The sequence below is a fragment of the Canis lupus genome, chromosome 20, assembly GCF_011100685.1.
Source record: "Canis lupus familiaris isolate Mischka breed German Shepherd chromosome 20, alternate assembly UU_Cfam_GSD_1.0, whole genome shotgun sequence".
Taxonomy (NCBI): Eukaryota; Metazoa; Chordata; class Mammalia; order Carnivora; family Canidae; genus Canis; species Canis lupus.
The window spans coordinates 23,983,718-24,004,810 of NC_049241.1; the positions used below are offsets into that span (position 1 = coordinate 23,983,718).

Consider the following 21,093-nt stretch of genomic DNA (forward strand, 5'->3'; position numbering starts at 1 on the left):
CTAATTTACAAAAGAAGAGAAAGGGAAGAAAAGAAAAAGAAAGAAAACCAAAAGAGTTGAATAACTTTCCCAAAGTCATGTAGTCTAGTAGTAAAATGGGAATTTGAACTAAGATCTGTTTGAATTCAAAACTTAAGCCTTGAGCTTACTCTGGGTGGTTCTCAAATTTTGCTATATACTAGTAGTGATGGTGACTTTAAAAAAAAAAATCTTGATGCCAGGTTACACTCCACACAGTGGAGTCAGAAGGTCTGGGGTAGAAGCCAGCTTCAGTCTTTTTAAAAAGATCTTCAGGTAATTCCAATGTGCAGCTAATTTGGGAGTCACTGCACTATGATCTGGTCTTTTAATTAAAACTCTGGCTGCCCAGGTGCCTACGGTTACCAACTTTCATTCACAAAACTCTGTCTATTCTAAGGCTGAGTTTCTAAATACATCCTGCCCCCAGGGAATGCCCTCATCCTGAATTTGGCCCCTAAAAAAATTGGTTAGAATTTCTGAATTACTCGGGAGACTCTTAAAACACTAGAATTTAAGCTAATGAAGACTCAACACATTTATTTCCCTTTTGATAGAATGATTCACACTGAGGCTTTGAGGCCTCAGCCCCAGGGCAATATGGGAATACAGACATTTGGGGGTTCGAAGCTTTTCTGAAGGTATTTTATAACAGACTTAGCAACAGCCCATTCATGAAAAATGAATATAACAAATTAGAAAACATCAAAAGGGTCCCCACCATATGAACTATTGGCTTTCATAAATAAAGACCTTAGAAATGACTTGCAAAAGCTCTAGGTGTCAATTATATAATAGTTAAGCTCCCCATGTTGGCAGAAGACACTGCATATAAGGAAAACAAGGCCCAGAAAGTAGAAAAAGCAAGGTTACCCAGGTAGTAAGGGGTGACAGTATTGTCCTGTCCTTTAGCTCTTATGTGGACAAATGGGCTAGTGCATGGCAAAGCTAATTGCATAGTACCTGCTGTATACATATTTATCCTTGGACAGTCGCCCAATGTCATTTGGGCTATTAGTTTCTTTTTCCTTGTTCAACATGTTTACAGACATCGCAAAATCAGGGAGACAGATGGGTAATTGATGGGCACAAATGTTGGTAGACAGAGTAATGAAAAATAAAGATGGAAAAGAGCTTATAAACCCCACAAACCCAAAAGCAAAGAATCAAAATAAGTATGTATGGCCCAAAGTAAGTTGAATATTTGGAAGAAATGGAATTTAGATACTGCTCTGTCTAAATCCAAATTTAAGACAAAGTCAACCGAGAAACATGCAAAACGTCTTCTGACTACTCTTGCCTGCCTCTCTTCCCCGCCAGAAATGGTAGGATTCATTAGCTTATTAAAAGTGGTGAGGAGAAACTTGAGGTCTTGAAACTTTTCAGCATAGTATTGGCAACTGTCCCTTTACAAAGTGCCCCAGAAGTCTTATCTTGTCTGGGTTTCGACTCCAGTTTTCCTTGTCCCAGCTTGTGATCATATGTCCCTTTGTAAATTTCTCAGAACACTCTTTACATGTTTTTCTTTTAAATTGAAACAATGATAAAGTTCTGAAAAAAAATGTCCACCTCCCAAGATCTGAATTTCCCTGGGCAGAGGAGAAAATTGTTCCCTACAAGCCCCTAGTCTGCGTGGTGGTGTGCAGGGCAACCACAGACAGTGAGAGGGGTCAGGACTCACCACAATGCTGCTTTGAAGTGAAGGCTGGGAAACACTGCATCTGAAGCAGGTCCTGGGCATACAGACATGCCTTTCTAAGTAGACTTGAGCCCACCAAGTGCCAGAGACAAAGATGAAGCAGAAACTTCAAGACTCTTTACAAAGCACTAACCCAGCGCTCATCAAGAAAGCATTAATTCTTGCAACTGTCCCTCCATAGGATAGTTACTATCTACTTCAAATATGGCCTGTTACTACAGAGCAGAATGAAGAAAACTTTGTAATGAACATAATATGTGATGCATCTCTCTTAAGTCTCTTGCTTTACAATATAATTAGTGAACATAACCAACATTTGAGCTAATAAATATGCTTATTTTGAAATAAGTGGAAATTTCAGGTGAAAGTATACTCCTGCATCCTGAAAAGTGAAACCAACATGCATTAGTTATCCATTGCTACATAATACATTTCCCCTGAACATAGTAAACTAGACCAGCAAATATTCATTATCTCATGGCTTCTGAAGGTCAGGAATCTGGGCACAGACACCCCTCTCACAGGCTGTGTGTGGTAATCTCACACCTTATTGAAGGATCCGTGGCCAAGCTCATGCACACTGCTGGCAGGACTCCTGTCCTTTATACCTGTTGGCTGGAAACATCCCTTCCTTGCTACATGGGCCTGTCCTTGGGGTTATTTGTAACACATCAGTGTGTTTCCCTCAGACAGAGCAAGCACTGCAAGTGGGAATGAGAGAATGAGTAGGAATACGGAAATCATGGGGTTTTAGAACCTAATCTCAGAAGTAACAACCTGTCATTTTTCTTCTATTCTGTTCATTGGAAGCCACTAAATCCAGACCACACTCAAAGGGGAAGATTATTTTTGAGCATGGACAGTTAACAGGCAGAAATCATTGGGGTCATCTTAGAGGCTGCCTGTCACACAACATATTCCTTCTTCCCAGGTTGAACAGTACTGACGCTATGTTCTTTCCTGACCCCGTGTTAAACAATTCTGGAATGGGCATACTTTCCCTACATCCAAAAATACTAAGAACAAATATTATTTAGAGGCCAGCTCCAGGAAACACCTACCCCTGGAAGAGAAGAGTGTAAAAACTAAGATACTTTATTTAGAGAGACTAACATCTTGCTCATTAAGGCTCAGTGGGCATAGTAAAGCCTCAGTTCACTATGCCCACTCATCCAAAGCTATTACATCATAGGTTCTTCGCTATCACAACCACAATTCACCTTAAAATCACCTGACCCATATGCTAAAACCCATACATGTCCTCCCTGCCACTTCACATATTCAGGCAGCAAAGGTGCTATTCTCTCTTACTGCAATAGTTTTAATAATAGCCTTGCATGATGAACAGATTCTTCTGTGGGTCTTTCAGAGGTCAAATGTTGATGATCTCAAGTATAATTATTGCCATTTTCTATTACCAATGAAATCTTGACCTACTGTCACTATAGAATGGCAAATTATTTTAGTCAAATGCTCCCTAAAATATAAAGGAAATAAAATGATAATTAAGCTTTACAAGAAAAGATACTGGGCATTGTTATACATTCAACTAAATGTGTATGTTATTCACTATTTATACTAAATCATTTTACTTTAAAGTATACATTGAATTAGATTTATCTATAGCAAAAGAACCAAATTAATGTCCATATTTTCTTCACATCATACTGTTTTTTTTTTAAGATTTACTCATTTATTCCAGAGAGAGAAACAGAGAGAAAGAGAGAGCGTATGTGCAAAGAAAGGGACAAAGGAAGAGGGAGGATCCTCAAGCAGACTCCCTGATGTGGGGCTCAGTCCCAGGACCCTGAGATCATGGCCTGAGCCAAAAATCAAGAATCAGTTGCTTAACCCACTGAGCCACCCAGGGGCACCCCATTCTGTTATTTCTTATTCTTTATTGGTGGGTGGGAGCTTTTGATGTCTTTCTCTAATATCTTATGAATAGGGAAGTGCTAGAATTGCTAAGTTCTCTTTTTTCCTACACAGGCAAAAATTTCACCAGACCCATTACTCACAAGATCAAATTCTCTCACATCTCAAAACATTAACTTGGCGTTTCAATCTTTTTAAGTTATTCTTTAATATATTTTGAATCTTTCTTAAAATTTTTTATGAAAATTCAAGAACCAAGTTTTCTTCTCTGTATCCGTCGTCAAAAGCAAACACCACTGTGATTCACAGCACACTATTAAACACTACGGTGCTTAATTAAAATGAAAGTTTGTACAGTGGATGTTTTGTTCACTCATGAAAATTAATGATGTTACTTGTGTGAAGATTATAGCTAATACTTAGAATTTTAACATGATCATGGCATCCAAAACATAAAATAAGGTGCTTCTTTTGGATTGCAATATTTGTAAAATTTGTTTCAGAACATTTACCTTTACTTAGCAGGTTTCCCTGTACCTGTATACACACTTTGAGCTGCAGTGTTCAGTTGTAACGACAGATAAAATATTTTTAGTATGCAAGAAAGTCATTCTTACATGCACTATTTGTCTTCTAATGATGATTAATGCTATTAATTTGATGCTCAATTGAATTTATGAATTTTAAAGTTTGGTTATTGCTTAAATAGCCAAATAGGCCACCATTGTAAAACAGAGAATGAAGAAATATTTATCTATAGATGATCAAGCATTCAGTGGGTTAAAAAAAATACACGTTCCAAAGATTTAACTTTTAAAATGTATGTAAACAGTGCGAACTTGTTATTTATCTCAAACTATATTGAGATACATCTCTCATATAAAAATACACAAAAGAAGGATTTCATTATGTTAGTGTCAATTTAAATCTTCCTAAGATAATTTGTCTTTCATTTTAGATCAAAATCATGTCCTTACAGCTCAAAATAGGAGCCCATTGAGACTTTGGGACCTAGCCAACACTTTTAATGAAAATCACTATATTTTTTCAAGTCCTAGGATATTTTAGTCTTAGCATTCTAATGAGTAATTAGTACCACTACCAACCCATTAATCACACATATGGCTGCTTTAATAAGTAATTTTTCTGTGAATACGGCTTAAAAATTATGATTGAAATGAAAATGCCCCTGCTTTATCAGCTTATTGATATTCTTGATGAATTGATTCAAGCTCTATGTTTTCATGTATTTGCAATTGGTTTCACAAAATAAATTATGTCATTTTTCATAAATGCTCATACTCTTTCTAATGTTCAATATCCAATCTGATCAAGCATTACAATATGAAATATTAAGATCCAGTAAAAAGTCTAGATGTCAACATGTAAGAAGATTAATCATTTTAAAAGTATTTATCTTTATGTTCATGGGGACTCACTTGTTGATTTACAAATGTGTCTCTAGATCCTATGTTACATAGATATTAAATGCCTACATGTGTGTAATTCCCTCAACTACAGAAATTCTGGCCCACTAGCCTTTACTCATCCTGGCCTCCAGCTGAGGAATTTGACAGTCAAAAAGAAAAGAAATAAGTTTTAAACCTGATTTCTTTCCAAAACTGAGGATCTAAAGGCAAAAACTTATTTTCTTAACTCTGTGTGCTAATTATGTATCTGCCTAACCAATAGTCCCAGAAGGAGGAGGAACTGGTTTAGAAATGAAGGACTTTCAGGATGGCTGGGTGGTTCAGTGGTTAAGCATCTGCCTTTGGCTCAGGGAATGATCCTGGAGTCCTGGGATGGAGTCCCACATCGGGCTACCTGCACGAGCCTGCTTCTCCCTCTGCCTATGTTTCTGCCTCTCTCTCTCTCTCTCTCTCTCTCTCTCTCTGTCTCATGAATAAATAAATAAAATCTTTAGAAGGAAAAAAAAAAGGAAATGAAGGACTTTCCGTTACAATTTCCTTTCAGTGCCAACTTCCCAAAGAAGTTTGTCCAGGGGCACCTGGATGGTTCAGTTGACTAAGCGACTGATTCTTAATTGCAGCTCAGGTCATCATCTCAGGGTGATATCTATCCCTGTGTTGGCTCTGTGCTGGGCTTGGGACAGCTTAAGATCCTCTCTGGGGACACCTGCACAACTCAGTGGATTGACCATCTGCCTTTGGCTCAGGTCATGATATCAGGGTCCTGGGACTGAGCCCTGTCTCAGGCTCTCTACTCAGTGGGGAATCTCCTTCTCCCTCTGTACTCCCCCCACCACAACCACTCATTCCCTCTCTCTCTCTCAAATAAACAAAATCTTAAAAAAATAAATAAATAAATAAAAGATTCTCTACCCCTCCCCTCCTCCCTCCCTCTCAACAAAACAAAATAAAAATTTTTTAAAATCCAAATCATGATCCTGAGTCTAAATCACCATCTTTAATCTAATGATTTTTAAATTTATCTTAAAATTCAAAGAAGTAAAATAGAAAAAAAAATGAGGCAATCAGAAAAGTGAATGAAATGAGCAGGAAGTCCTAGCCTCAGCAATCAGACAACAAAAAGACATTAAAGGCATTCAAATTGGCAAAGAAGAAGTCAAACTCTCCCTCTTCGCCGATGACATGATACTCTACATAGAAAACCCAAAAGTCTCCACCCCAAGATTGCTAGAACTCATACAGCAATTCGGTAGCGTGGCAGGATACAAAATCAATGCCCAGAAGTCAGTGGCATTTCTATACACTAACAATGAGACTGAAGAAAGAGAAATTAAGGAGTCAATCCCATTTACAATTGCACCCAAAAGCATAAGATACCTAGGAATAAACCTCACCAAAGATGTAAAGGATCTATACCCTCAAAACTATAGAACACTTCTGAAAGAAATTGAGGAAGACACAAAGAGATGGAAAAATATTCCATGCTCATGGATTGGCAGAATTAATATTGTGAAAATGTCAATGTTACCCAGGGCAATATACACGTTTAATGCAATCCCTATCAAAATACCATGGACTTTCTTCAGAGAGTTAGAACAAATTATTTTAAGATTTGTGTGGAATCAGAAAAGACCCCGAATAGCCAGGGGAATTTTAAAAAAGAAAACCATATCTGGGGGCATCACAATGCCAGATTTCAGGTTGTACTACAAAGCTGTGGTCATCAAGACAGTGTGGTACTGGCACAAAAACAGACACATAGATCAGTGGAACAGAATAGAGAATCCAGAAGTGGACCCTGAACTTTATGGGCAACTAATATTCGATAAAGGAGGAAAGACTATCCATTGGAAGAAAGACAGTCTCTTCAATAAATGGTGCTGGGAAAATTGGACATCCACATGCAGAAGAATGAAACTAGACCACTCTCTTGCACCATACACAAAGATAAACTCAAAATGGATGAAAGATCTAAACGTGAGACAAGATTCCATCAAAATCCTAGAGAAGAACACAGGCAACACCCTTTTTGAACTCGGCCATAGTAACTTCTTGCAAGATACATCCACGAAGGCAAAAGAAACAAAAGCAAAAATGAACTATTGGGACTTCATCAAGATAAGAAGCTTTTGCACAGCAAAGGATACAGTCAACAAAACTCAAAGACAACCTACAGAATGGGAGAAGATATTTGCAAATGACATATCAGATAAAGGGCTAGTTTCCAAGATCTATAAAGAACTTATTAAACTCAACACCAAAGAAACAAACAATCCAATCATGAAATGGGCAAAAGACATGAACAGAAATCTCACAGAAGAAGACATAGACATGGCCAACATGCACATGAGAAAATGCTCTGCATCACTTGCCATCAGGGAAATACAAATCAAAACCACAATGAGATACCACCTCACACCAGTGAGAATGGGAAAAATTAACAAGGCAGGAAACAACAAATGTTGGAGAGGATGCGGAGAAAAGGGAACCCTCTTACACTGTTGGTGGGAATGTGAACTGGTGCAGCCCCTCTGGAAAACTGTGTGGAGGTTCCTCAAACAGTTAAAAATATACCTGCCCTACGACCCAGCAATTGCACTGTTGGGGATTTACCCCAAAGATACAAATGCAATGAAACGCCGGGACACCTGCACCCCGATGTTTCTAGCAGCAATGGCCACGATAGCCAAACTGTGGAAGGAGCCTCGGTGTCCAACGAAAGATGAATGGATAAAGAAGATGTGGTTTATGTATACAATGGAATATTACTCAGCTATTAGAAATGACAAATACCCACCATTTGCTTCAACGTGGATGGAACTGGAGGGTATTATGCTGAGTGAAGTAAGTCAGTCGGAGAAGGACAAACATTATATGTTCTCATTCATTTGGGGAATATAAATAATAGTGAAAGGGAAAATAAGGGAAGGGAGAAGAAATGTGTGGGAAATATCAGAAAGGGAGACAGAACATAAAGACTGCTAACTCTGGGAAACGAACTAGGGGTGGTAGAAGGGGAGGAGGGCGGGGGGTGGGAGTGAATGGGTGACGGGCACTGGGTGTTATTCTGTATGTTAGTAAATTGAACACCAATAAAAAAAAAAAAAAAAGAAATGAGCAGTAAAATCCTCCCTGGCATACTCCCTTCTCTACACTCTCTCCACAGCAATAGTCCTTATTTTTTTTAAAGCTTCCAGATATTTCAATCCATTTTGAAATTCTATAATTAAATATATAAAATATATATGATATTATATGATATGGTGTATACTACTTTATTATGTTACTTTATATATTGTATATAATATATATAAATATAAATATATATACACACATACAGTATATGTACAGCATTTTTAGTACTAGCAAAAGATTAGGAAAAAACTTAGTATCTATTACTAGGAGACTACTAAATGATTCATTCATATAATAGAAATCTCTGAGGCCAAGACAGGGACTCTTCATATATATACATCACAGGTCTCAAATACACTATCAAAGTTATAAAGTAAGTACAGAACATTGTGTATTGCATGCATTCATTTTTTTTCATTTTTATTTTTTTAAATGCAGGGAAACATATCTAAGAAGATTAAAAAGAAAAAACAAACTTGACAATCCCCAGGGAGGGGAATCAAGGGGCTGAGACAGAGGAAGAAGGGAGTTTCAGCACAGGTAATCTTTTGGACATTTTTAATTTAAATAAGTAAATAAAATGTACAATATATTCTATTTTAAATCATTAAATAAACAAATTTTAATTATAAAAACACTAAGTTCTGCCTTATTTTTTTTTTACATTAATGGAATTTTACTGAATGGATTATTCTGCAACATGCTTTTTATCACTTAACAATGTCTCTTACAATTTTTTTCTGTTTAATACATAGGAGACAATTGTATTCTTTTCAAAGCTGCACATTATTCCAACGTAGATAAGCTAAAGTTTATTTTTAAATTCCTCTGTTAATATAGTAAATCATCAGTTGAGGGCCAGTCAATAAGTGCTTCATATCCTAATTTAATAAGTGCTCTACTCTTAATTTACTATTAACTCTTCCTTTGGTCTATTAGTAGACAATAAATATAAAATAGCAAACATGCTCAGCCTTATTAATAATAAGTGAATGTTAAAATAACAATGGGAAAAATCCATTACTTACCAAAAATCCATTACTTGTGGATAATAGAGCATTGTTATATGCTTCAAATAAAGTATAAAATGGGACAATTTGAATGGCAACTAGCAATTTGATTGAGAAACATTAAAATGCATATATTTTTCTTCCATTAATCCCATGTCTATGAATTACTTTCACTTAAGCAATTAGGCAAGTTAGCAAAAAAAAATGTGCAGATGTGTTTTTGTGAAAGTAAAAAAGAAAAATGAAGATAATCAGAATAGCTAATTCTGTTAATTTCCTATGGCACATCCACATAATAAAATACTACAAAACCATTTAAAATAAAACTGTAGAGAATTACTTTTTAAAAAATTGTTAAAAGACAAAGTCAGATTACCAACAATATATAAATCATTATGTGGCTTGGAAAAATAATCTACTTGCATAGAAAAGATCTGGAATATATAACAAAACATTAAATAACAATTTTTGCCAAAAACTGGAAGCATGGGTAATCTTAATCCCTTTACTAGTAAGTATTTAATTTTTTTCTGAAATTAGCATGTATCATTTGTATTATAAAGAAATAACAGAAGGGAGGGCATCTGAGTGGCTCAGTTAGTTGAATGTCAGACACTTGGTTTCAGCTCAGCTCATGATCTTGGAGCCCCATGTCCTACTCTGTACTCAGTGGGGAGTCTGCTTGACATTTTTTCCCTCTCTCTTTGCACCCCCCCCACACTAAAATAAATAAATAAATCTTTTCTTGTTAAAAGACAGATTACTCAACAATTACTAAATCTTGCGGGGGGGGGGGCTTGTTTGTTTTTTAGTTTAGTAAACTAAACCTTAAAAGAATGTGGGCAATATAGAATGACAACGCTATGGCTAAAGGCTGCCCCTAAATAGGTGATATGATATTTTTAAATATATTCTTTGCTGCTCTGTGAAGTATTTATAGGAACTCCCTGAATCCCAACCTCACCTAATAATGCTCAGAACAGAATACTTATGATGACATAGTTCTTGTTGGCATATACACATTTCCTTCTATGGATTGCACGTGAAGTTTGTAAAGAGACCATGTAGCATGGCTTTGTGCTAAGTATTCTCCAAGGGCTTTGGTTTTGCTATATAATTGTTCTGTGTTTGGGGGGGGGGATTTAGATTGGTAAATCATGCTCCCAGTTGGAATCCTCCTTTCCCAATATATTCTTCAGTGAAAAAAAGTAGCTTGGAAGCAACACGGACCATGGGATCAGTAGGATACCAATTTCTTCAGAGAAAAATAACCTATATATAAGTATGCTTACTATTCAAATCGGTTCTTGATTACTGCGAGCTTACACAGCAAATTCAGATGACAAGGGATTCTGTATTACCCAAGTCTATTTGATGGCTGTAGTTGGATAGTGAAGGAATTTTCAGAATATGTATCAAAATCTATTTCTTTTCTGAATTAAAAATGGAAAATTCTAAAGTTAATTAAACATTGGATATTATATCTTAAACAGTCAAGATGAGATTTCAGGAGATCAGGTGATTTTTATTTTCTTCTCTATTTCCTTCTGCATTATAGAAACTTTCTTTTTCTTTTTTTTTACCTACCCCGCCCCACCACCACGTATTAAAGAAATTTTCTAAATCACACTTGAGTGTTTTGTTATGTTTTGTTTTAAGAATTTGAGCAGTGACTTATATTTCAACATTTCTTTCAGAAAATAAAGATCTAAGTCAATTTCAATGTTAGTTGGCCGCTGGAATGTTGCTTAGTCAACATAAAAATCATCACATAATGTCACAAACTTGCTTGATCAGAATAAGCTTCACAATCATCTGAATGAGAAATATTCTAAGAAATGTGTTTTTTAAATGCCCTCAAGCCATTCGGCACAATGCTAAATAAAATTCACTATCTCTTTTACTTACTATATTAAGCCACAAAACCTTTGAAAGAAAAAATAATCTGTAGTGAAATAGGAAGTAAAATTATTTTTCTCATGACAGCTATGTCTTTTAATAAGGTCACTATAAATTCAGTACAACTAATCTACTTTTGCTCTGTCTTGTTGAGATCAATTCTTCAATTGCCAAAGCAATTAAAAAATGTCCAAATTAAAATCAATATAATTTATTCCAGAATCTACTCTCATTTTCTTGAAATGATGTACCTGAGGTCTTTGAAGAATGACTGATATGAGTGTAAAAAGTAAAACTTATCCTAAATACAGCAACATAAATACAGCTGTAGCAGCGAAAACAGTGAAGCTTTTATTCAGTGTCTGTGGCTTGTGGGGTATTATGAGAGGCTGTCAAATGAAAATGTTTAAGGTAAGAATGCCTTTGACATGAATTCTACATCCCTAAAACTTGTACTCACATAGAGGTCAGATGGAGGATTTGCACAAAAATATCCTTTGGTGTTTGGGGCAGTTCATTGTCATAATGACCCCATAATGAATGATGTTCCCTATGCCCACACTCCATTGTCACTCTTCTTATCAAGCCTATCTCTACACTCACTTAAATTTTGTCTGGCCTTGTAACTTTCTTTAACCAACAGAATCTGGCAAAAGTGTGTTGTGTTCTGCACCCTTTGTGCATGTTCCATAGTCAAAGCTTAACAGACTTAGAAGCTTCTGTTCTCATCCTTTTAAAATGCTGAGACCGGGCATCCCTGGGTGGCTCAGCGGTTTGGCGCCTGCCTTTGGCCCAGGGCGCAGTCTTGGAGTCCTGGGATCGAGTCCCGCATTGGGCTTCCGGCGTGGAGCCTGCTTCTTCCTCTTCCTGTGTCTCTGCCTCTCTCTCTCTCTCTCTCTGTCTCTCATGAATAGATAAATAAATCAATCTTAAAAAAAAATAAAATAAAATGCTGAGACCACTGGGACGCCTGGGTGGCTCAGTGGTTGACCGTCTGCCTTAGGCTCAGTGCATGATCCCAGGGTCCTGGGATTGATTGAATCCCACATCGGGCTCCCTGCAGGGAGCCTGCTCTCCCTTTGCCTATGTCTCTGCCCCTCTCTGTCTGTCTCTCATGAATAAATAAATAAGTAAAAATCTTTAAAACCCTGAGACCACCCTGCCTGAAGAAACGAAAGAATATGAAATAAAAGAATATGTGGCAAGAAGCCCCATCAGGTGTGCTTGCCAAATCCACCCAAACCAGAAAGCAGAACTGCCTGACCTCCCAGGGGATCCATAGGTTTTGGTTTCAGCTGCTTAGTTTAGGGGTAGTTTGTTATGTAGCAATAAGTAAAGTACAGCATTAGCTATTTATTCATCAAGAACGGTCTACTGAGTGCCAACTGTGTGTCACTGGCATTGGAAAAACAGAGATAAGCATCAAATGGTCCCCTTTGCATGGAATTTACATTCTACTGTTTGAAGATAGAGAAGGGAAGGACCGAAGATTAAAAACAGTGTGAAAAATAATAATTTCACATGCAGAGAGGTGAGGGCAGTGATAAAAGCAGAGCAAGATAAAGGGATGAAGGGGGACTTAAGTGGGCAGAGTTGGGAGAAGATGGGTAGAGAAGATTTGTCTGGTTTGGTGACATTTCATCAGAAAGCTGAATGTTAAAAGAAAAGAAGCCAGGCAGACAAAGTAAGCTTGCCATGCAAGCTCAGGGGCAGGAGGGCAATGAATGAGGCATAGGTTCCTGAAGAAGAGGGCCAAGGGGCAGGTGCCTGAAAGAGCTTGAAGGACCTTGTGCATCATAGTAAGAAGGTCAGTTATATTTCCATTAGAGAGGATTTACTCCACTTTTAACATTTAGTTATCCCTAAACACAAAAACACATTGTTGTAAATAATTCAAGTGGTGCGGCAATAAACTCTTCTCTCTGCCCTGCTCCCGTAAAGCCAGCAGGCTGCAATGGCCATTTCATCCCTTGATTTAAAAATAAAATCTGCATCATTATGAGCTCTGGAAGGTTTCTGTTGCATGGATCCATACTGGAGGAGCAAAAATTCTCTGCTGGGAGTAATATCTTCAAATTAACTTGTTTTTACCCCAGGAATCCCTGATACTGGAGGGAAGTGTAATTCGAATATGGGTCCAGTGATTTGGAGCTTTGAAAGCAGGCATTAACAGGACAGCTCTGCGATTGAAGATGCCGTCATGGTTACAAATTCAGAAGGAAACTTAGCTAGGCAATGGAGGACTTTTCACTGCTCCTCATACCATGCAGTTGAAATAGTGGTTGATTTTACAGCTAATAAGGCATTAAACTGGATCTCTTAAGCTTTTTATATTGAAAGTAATTGTAAATTGAATTTGCTAAAACAATAACTTAAAGAGGCAAGACTTGAATGTTGTCGGAGCAAATCAAATGATGATGCGGAATGTAAAGAGCCGCTGAAACAAGTGTCTTCAAGTGCTTTATCGATCTGCCAGAAGCAGCTCCCATCCACTGAGCTTTTCTTGGCAAGTGGAATCATTGCACATTGATTATTCATCATGGAGTCAGGCTACAGGGTTCTGGCTCCAGACAGGTCAGTCATTTACATTTCAACGCTTTGATTCTTAAGGAAGATAACCTACCTACCTACCATAGAAAGAGAAGATACAACACATGTATCTTGCCTGGGATCAGAAGCTGGAGCTGGCCCATTTTCAGGAGGGGATAGGAAGGAAAAGGCAACTGTAAAATTTTAAGTTAGCTCTGTGAAAACATTCCAGTTATCAAAATGACTGTATTTGTTTGTGAGGGCTACTGTCACAACATACAGTAGATTGGGGGGTTTAAACAACAGAAATGTATTATTTCACAGTTCTGGAGGCTAAAAGCCCAAGTCAAGGGGTCATCAGGATTAGTTCCCTCTGAGGCTTTGAGGGAGAATCGGTTATATCTCTCCTCTAGCCTCTAAAATGCTGGACATCCTTGGCATTCTGTGGCTTAAAAAAGTATCACCCCCAATCTCTGCCTTTCCTTCACTTGGTATTCCCCTATATGGGTATCTGTCTGTAAATATCTCCTTTTTATAAGGACAGTGGACTTACTGAATTAGAGCCCATCCTAATTATCTCATTTTAACCTGATTACATCTTTAAAGATCCTCTTTCCCAATGAGATCACATTCTAAGGAATTAGGGGTTAGGACTAAAACACATGAATTTTGAGGGAGAAGGGACACAGTTTAATCCATAACAGTGATAACACCAAAAGGTAGAGAGACACTTAAGCATTCTCAATTTTGGCTGTGTGACATAATCTCCTGGAATGCTTTGAAGAGTAGCTATGCTTGGACCCCACCCTCACTGATTTTGATTTAATTGGCCTGGGTTAGGGACCAGGCATTAGCATCTCAGGTGGTTCTAAAGTGCAACGAGGATTGAAAACTATTCATAAAATGCCTCATTCACTAGAACATTTAAGAACAGGGGTAACTATCATTCAGAAGCGAATCTATAAATAGATCAATTATTTTAAGCACCATGAGAGCAAAGACTATCTGGTCTTTGCTCTATTTGGTCTCTATCCGGATATATAGGTCACCAATATATCCCTAGGACTTAAGAGCGTCTGGCCTGAGGTGACTGTCCCATAAATATCAATGCAAGAATGAATACATGAATAAATTCAGTTCAAGTCATATTCACTGAATACCTACTATACACAAAGTATTGCAGAAATGTAAATTTTTTTAGTAAATGAATGAGTGAATGAAAGAATGAACTCATATCTAACATTCCCTGCTGGTCTACTTAGAATATATAATGGTGTATTACAATATACAAATGAGTAGTATGCTGAAACAAATCCACTCTAAAGTACTTATTTTAAATCAACTAAACAGCCAATAATTTGCCTAGAATTTTTTTTTTTGTAATACCTCTTACATAACTAGACCTAAGGGCCATCCTCTCTTACTGAGAGTGGAGATACTTAGATGACACCCAATGGTTGACACACTCTTGGTTGACATGTTTCAGCATTCTTGCAGAATGTCCAAGAGTTGCCACCAATCTGTAGGGGAGAGATGGACAGTGCACACAAAATCATTGTAAACAATACTCGTGTTCAAAATAACATCATTCACATGCCATTGGCAGTGGAGTAATCAGCCTAAGACACAGACATCAGGGTTAATCTTTCACAGAATTGGTTAGAGATTGACTAGAATAAAGAAATAAGCAATCACCTATTCAATCTAATCAGTTTTCATAAGCAGACTAAATAGTTTTAGTCCAGTGAAAAAGCTTCTTTGGTGGCTTCTTTTTCTGCTTCTGCTTCTTCTTTTTAAATAGCTCTAGAAGATTATGGGAAATTTCATTTACTTGTTTGTTTATCCATCTATCCAACCAGGTCTGCTATTAGCACATAGTATGCCCCTATGGAACTTGCAAAAATGGGACCTCCTTGGTAAATAAATTACAAAATAGATGTTCCTCCTTAGGGCTGTTACAGGCTTATGTCAGGGTACACACCATTTCAAGGTGGATTTTAGTGCACTGCCTCTTAGCTAGACATCTCCATGTAGGGTGCTAATCACCATATAAAGAAGCCTTGCATACAGCAAACATTGATGAGGTATCTACTATGTTCCTGGACTGTGCTGGGCTCTGGAGATATGAAAATGAATGAGATACAGTCCTGTCCCTTGTGAAGTCCACAGTCCTTATGGGCAGAACTGAACCAAACGAATAACTGTAGGATAACATAAACAGGAAATGTAACTGTGGAATATAGCCAGGGCCTTAGAGAGGAGGAAATACTAGAGATGGGTCTTAGAGGGTGAGTAGGACTTTATCACATATCAAAACAAAACAAAAACAGAAAGTAAATAGAGAATGCCAAATCGTGATCACAGTAAGATGTGATCAGGGGAAAGCAAGCAGTCCTAAAGAGCCAGAGAGAAGAATGAGTTCAATAGGAATAGCTGCAAAATTAGTCTGGAATGTTGGTGTATGTTGGTGCTAGACTACTCAGATTAGATAAAGATGGATCAATTCTTTTAAAATGGTGGGGTAGGGTGTGGAGATTTGAGTAACCCAGATAATGGAAGGAAGGAAAGAAGGAAGGAAGGAAGGAAGGAAGGAAGGAAGGAAGGAAGGAAGGAAGGAAGGAAGGAAGGAAGGAAGGAGGTTTAACAAACCAGCACTCAGGAAAGATGCACATATTGTTTATCCCTGAAAATAGCAAATTTCCAGCATCATATGGTTTCTGCTCTTTAAACCCCATCTTCACAGGTCATATTTATGAATTACTTGGCTTTCCAGATGAATGGACCTCCAAATGTATCATGAAGTATTTCATTTAAATTTATGTGTTCACTAAAAGGAAACTGAGGCACCAACCCAGATTAGCCAAGCCATTTTGGTTTTGATATTTAAATCCAAGGTACAGAATAATTTTCCAATACTCTTTCTTGTGCAAATAAAGAAATGAAAGCCGTGTGGCTTCTCATATTAACATTGCTGATGAGTAAAGATGCTGTTAATCCTGGGGTATGGACTGCTTTTCCCTGAAGCCAGCAAATATTTTTTTAGTAAAGTTGGCATACACCCCTCTGAGTCTTCAGTTTATGACCATCTTCTTTCTCTTCCCTGTTTGATCTCTGCACAGCAGAAAGAAATTGTAGTAATTAACAAACCCAGTTTATGGTCAGTATTGATTTGAAATTATGTGGTATCATAACACTTTGTGATTGCTCAGTTTCCGTGAAATTTCATATTAGATCACTTTTTAGTGAAGCTGTCAGTCTACATTCTTTCTCTTTTTCAGTTGCTTACATTTTCCTAGCGCCTTGGGGCTCTGTAAGTTCCTACTCAGCTAAAATAACACAGAATCTAATTTGAAAAATCCAGTGGAGTTTAACCATAAATTATTCTGTGTTATATTCAAAGGCTAGAGGTTTTGAAATTGATCACATCAGCAACGATTGGCTCTAATTGCATTAGGTTATTTGATAATGTTCTAACATACAATTTGCACAGTGTTGCTTGAAAGATAATCTTTCAGGATGAATGGAAGCATCAGGAATGGAATGTAAAAGGAAACTGTCAGATTTGCAACCAGTTACAGTTCTACAGAAGACCAAATTAAATGCCTTGTCAAACTACACAATTGACATGTATCAGTACAACTCAATAGATGGGGAGATTTTGAGCAATAATCATTTTTACCATAATTCTGCTTTGCTATGTAAAAATATTTTTATAATCTTCTGTGAACTCCTTGAGGGTAAATTAAATAGAGCTTGCCTTTGCATCTCTACTGGGACTATATCCAGTACATACTAGGTTTTCAAAAAAATATTAAACAAATAAATGAATAATGACAACTTTTTCCTATATACCGAACTCTGCACAAAATACTTTATGGGAATTTTCTCATTAATTCTTTACAATCACACCGTGAAGGCATTACCATTGTTAATTTTACAGATGATAAACATGAGCTTTGAAAGGTCACGCAGCTAGTAAAAGATAAAGAATGGGTATTGGTAGCTCTAAGTTCCTCATTCTTAACTGCTGTGTTATATTAGATGAATGCATAAAAAGTATAAGCGAGTAGTGACTCATGTGTGTGAATCTTTATTTGTGCAGTGTGAACACAGTGTAGACGTGGCCATGGGAGCCTGTGTAGGAAAACAGTCTGGGTGCTTTTCTTCTACTCACACTCACTATACGTCTGACATCAGATGTGTGGAGGTTTTCCCAACACCAAGCAATTATTTGTGACACCAGCTCGGTATGTCCTACAACTCAATTCAATTCAATTCTGACAATAAGCAGAGTACAGACCCCACCGGTTAAGGGCTTAGACCTACAACACTGGCCCTGCCCCCCACCTCAGATGCCAATCATAAATCCCAGGTTGTCACCTGTACTTCTGACCAGCCAGCTATAAATCAGAGGTTCCCATGAACCCCTTCCTGGGTTTGATTATTTGCTAAAACAACTCATAGAACTGAAGGAAATATTTACTTACTTTTATCAACTTATTATGCAATAAAGGATATGATAAAGGATATAGACGAATAGTCAGATGAAGAGAATCATAAAGTGAGGTCCAGAAGGGTCTTTAACATAGGAACTTCTGTCCCCATGGAGTTGGGGGCGGCTCCCTACAGCATGTGGTTATTTTCATCAACCTGGACACTCTTCGAACACAGTACTATAGGGATTTTTATGGATGGATTTATCATGTAGACCTGATCAACTGTTCACTCAATCTCCAGTCACTCTCCCTTCCCAAAAGATGGGAGGTGGGCTGAAATTTCTAGGCTTCCAACTATTGCTTACTCTTTCTGATACCTGCCCTTATCCTGAGACTATCCAGGAGCCCACCAAGAGTTACCACATGGAAGTAAGAAGTTCCAAGGGTTTTAGGAGCACTGTGCCAGGAATCGAGGCAGAAACTGATATATATATATATATATATATATATATATATTATATTATATTATATTATATTATATTATATTATATTATATTGTTTCACAGACCCATACGTCATACATCCTCACAATCCATAGATCAGGAAGAGATGCTACAGGGAGAGATGCTACCTGTTATTGAGCCAAAGGAGATTTGGGTCAGAATCATCCTTTACTCATCCATGAGTAATGAGTTGCCATTACTCATGAAATCATTGGGACATTCTGCAATTCTTAATTGTCTCATTCACTTTTCCTGTAAAAGGCATGAGGAATTCACCTACCCACTCAGGTGAGTAGAAACCATGTGAAATTATGGATTTGTCTCAGCACATTTTTGTATTAAATATTCAAGGTCTTGGAAAAACATTATTTTGAGTTAGACTTTCCAGAAAAGAGACATGTAGCTAAGAGAATTGTATTCAATGATCAAAGTATAACTGATTAGAATCAACTCTTGGAGGGCAGGAACATTACTTATGTCATAAATTAGGAATATAGCTATGACAACATACAATTATTGGGAATTCTGAAACTACTTTCAAAAGAAATCTTGATAGTTGGGTCTAAAACATTAAACAAAGTAATGAAAAAGGCTCTTACCTTGTGATCAAGTTCATTTGTATATTGGGACCCACAAAACAGAGGCCACCCCAGTGGTCCAGCCCATGTCATAAATCCAAACCAAAGGCAGCCAGCTCCTGGGAGAAATATCTTCCAGTCAGGGAAGCTCAAAACACACCAAACACAAACCTCCAACTTAGCTTTAGCTAGCTTACCTTACCCAAGAAAACAGGACCCACTAGCTTTATAAGGAAAAGTAAGACCTGCTAGCTCTATAAGGAGATCTCCAATCTCCTAGCCAACCAAGCCCTATTTCCATGTTGCTGTGTCAAACTCATTCTTGCCCTAAACCCTTCCAGAAAAATGTGCCACTGCTTGTGAAGCAGTGTATTTCCCCGATCCACAGATTATTTTCCCTTGAATAAAAGACATCAAACTCATTGCTAAGTTTAGTTTTGTCATTTGACACTTAAAAACAATCAGGTCTAGGGGCATCTGGGTGGCTCAATGGTTGGTGTCCAACTCTTGATTGTGACTCAAGTCATCATCTTAGCATTGTGAGATCAAGTCTCAAGTTGGGCTCCTCACTGAGCAGACAGTCTGCCTGAGATTTTCTTTCTTCCTCTCCCTCTGACTCCCACCCCATACCCCATTCTCACCCCACTCACTCTCTGTCAAATAAAAATAAATAAATCTTTTAAAAAATCAAGTCTCAGTTAAAACCCTGGTTCTGCCATTTACTACCTTCATGTTTCATTTTTCTCAATAGCTCCATTATAAACACCATGGATGTGGCAATCACATTGGCCATAGTCACTGCGACATTTAAAGAGAGTAATAAGTAACAGTGATAACAATAATAGAAAACAATTTTGATTACTTTACATCTGCCAGCGACTGAGCCCAGTAAACAAACAAGCACTTACCTCACTACTACAATGCACTGTTACTAAGCTCATTTTATGAATGAGCAAATTTAGGCTTAGAGCTCAAGTAACTTACCTGCAGTCACTCAGATAGGATGTGGTTGAATGGGGATTTGAATTCAAGTCATCAAATTTGTAAGCTAATCTGAAAAAAAAAATTGTTGCAATTAAAAAAGGTAGCAAGGAGGGGGAAATGAAGGGAAGAGACAGAGGATTAAGGAAAACCTCACTAAAATATAGTAGGGAGGCTGGCAAGGGAGCTCTCATGCCCACCACTCCTAGTCAATTGCAAATCAAACCAGAAGAGATGGACCTTGCTCAGGATACTACTTTAGGTACTATTTTACTACCCAGCAAGGGAAAGATTTTCCCCTGTTCTTGGCAACAGCCCGGCCAATGAGAGATAGTCACAGGTCAGCCAATGAGAAGCCACTCTACTTCCAGCTCCCAGTTTACTCCAATGTTGTTTTTGTTGTTGTTTAAGTCTCCCAGCTCCCCTTTCCTTTACCCTATATATAAAAAAAAAAATGTTCCTCTCTTTGTTTTGTGGACTGGCTTATGATTTTTGCTCTAGCTTCCTTGTCCTGGATTGCCACTCTCTGCTTTCCCAGAACTCATTTTTTTTCTTGTAAACTAACTAGCAGTTTTATTTTTAAAATTAAAGGATGGACACAAAGAAAAGGAAGAGGGAGGAAGGGGGCAACCAGGAGGAAGGATGTGAGGGAAGGAAAATTGAAGGAAAAAGTTAATGAAAATGGAAAAGAATAGAGAAAACATCACAGGGTTGTGGTAAGGTATAATTGAGACACATAAAGCAAGTTCAATGTGCCTGATACTATTATGTCTTAGGATTGCTACATATCAGTAATCCTTGGGAATTAAATGTCGGTATCAATGGAAGAACCTACTGTAAATAAGGCAGTATAACACAAAGCAAATTTAAAAAAGAATGACTTAGTCTGTTATTTATTGAAATTATAGGCAAAATGCATTCTCCTAACTCAGACACATAGCACTGAAATCCTCCTTTGTCTGTTGAGCAAAGGGGATGGATGTGCTCTAACAGGGGAAGT

At 37.5% G+C, this 21,093-nt stretch overlaps 1 long non-coding RNA gene across 2 annotated transcripts in view; it reads right to left on the reverse strand.

Annotated features, from left to right (window-relative positions):
* The window catches only part of LOC111091280, a 74,766-nt gene extending 54,399 nt beyond the window's left edge, over positions 1–20,367 (reverse strand). The window contains exons 1-4 of one of the 2 annotated variants that reach the window (XR_005374769.1): positions 20,251–20,367; positions 20,097–20,165; positions 19,134–19,231; positions 1,700–1,932 (exon numbers count right to left, since the gene is read on the reverse strand). This is a non-coding gene — a long non-coding RNA (uncharacterized LOC111091280). Of the gene's footprint in view, positions 1–1,699; positions 1,933–19,133; positions 19,232–19,309; positions 19,589–20,096; positions 20,166–20,250 lie in introns of those variants that run through there. The other variant, XR_005374770.1, reaches the window with a different exon arrangement.
* Positions 20,368–21,093: the final 726 nt, after the last annotated feature.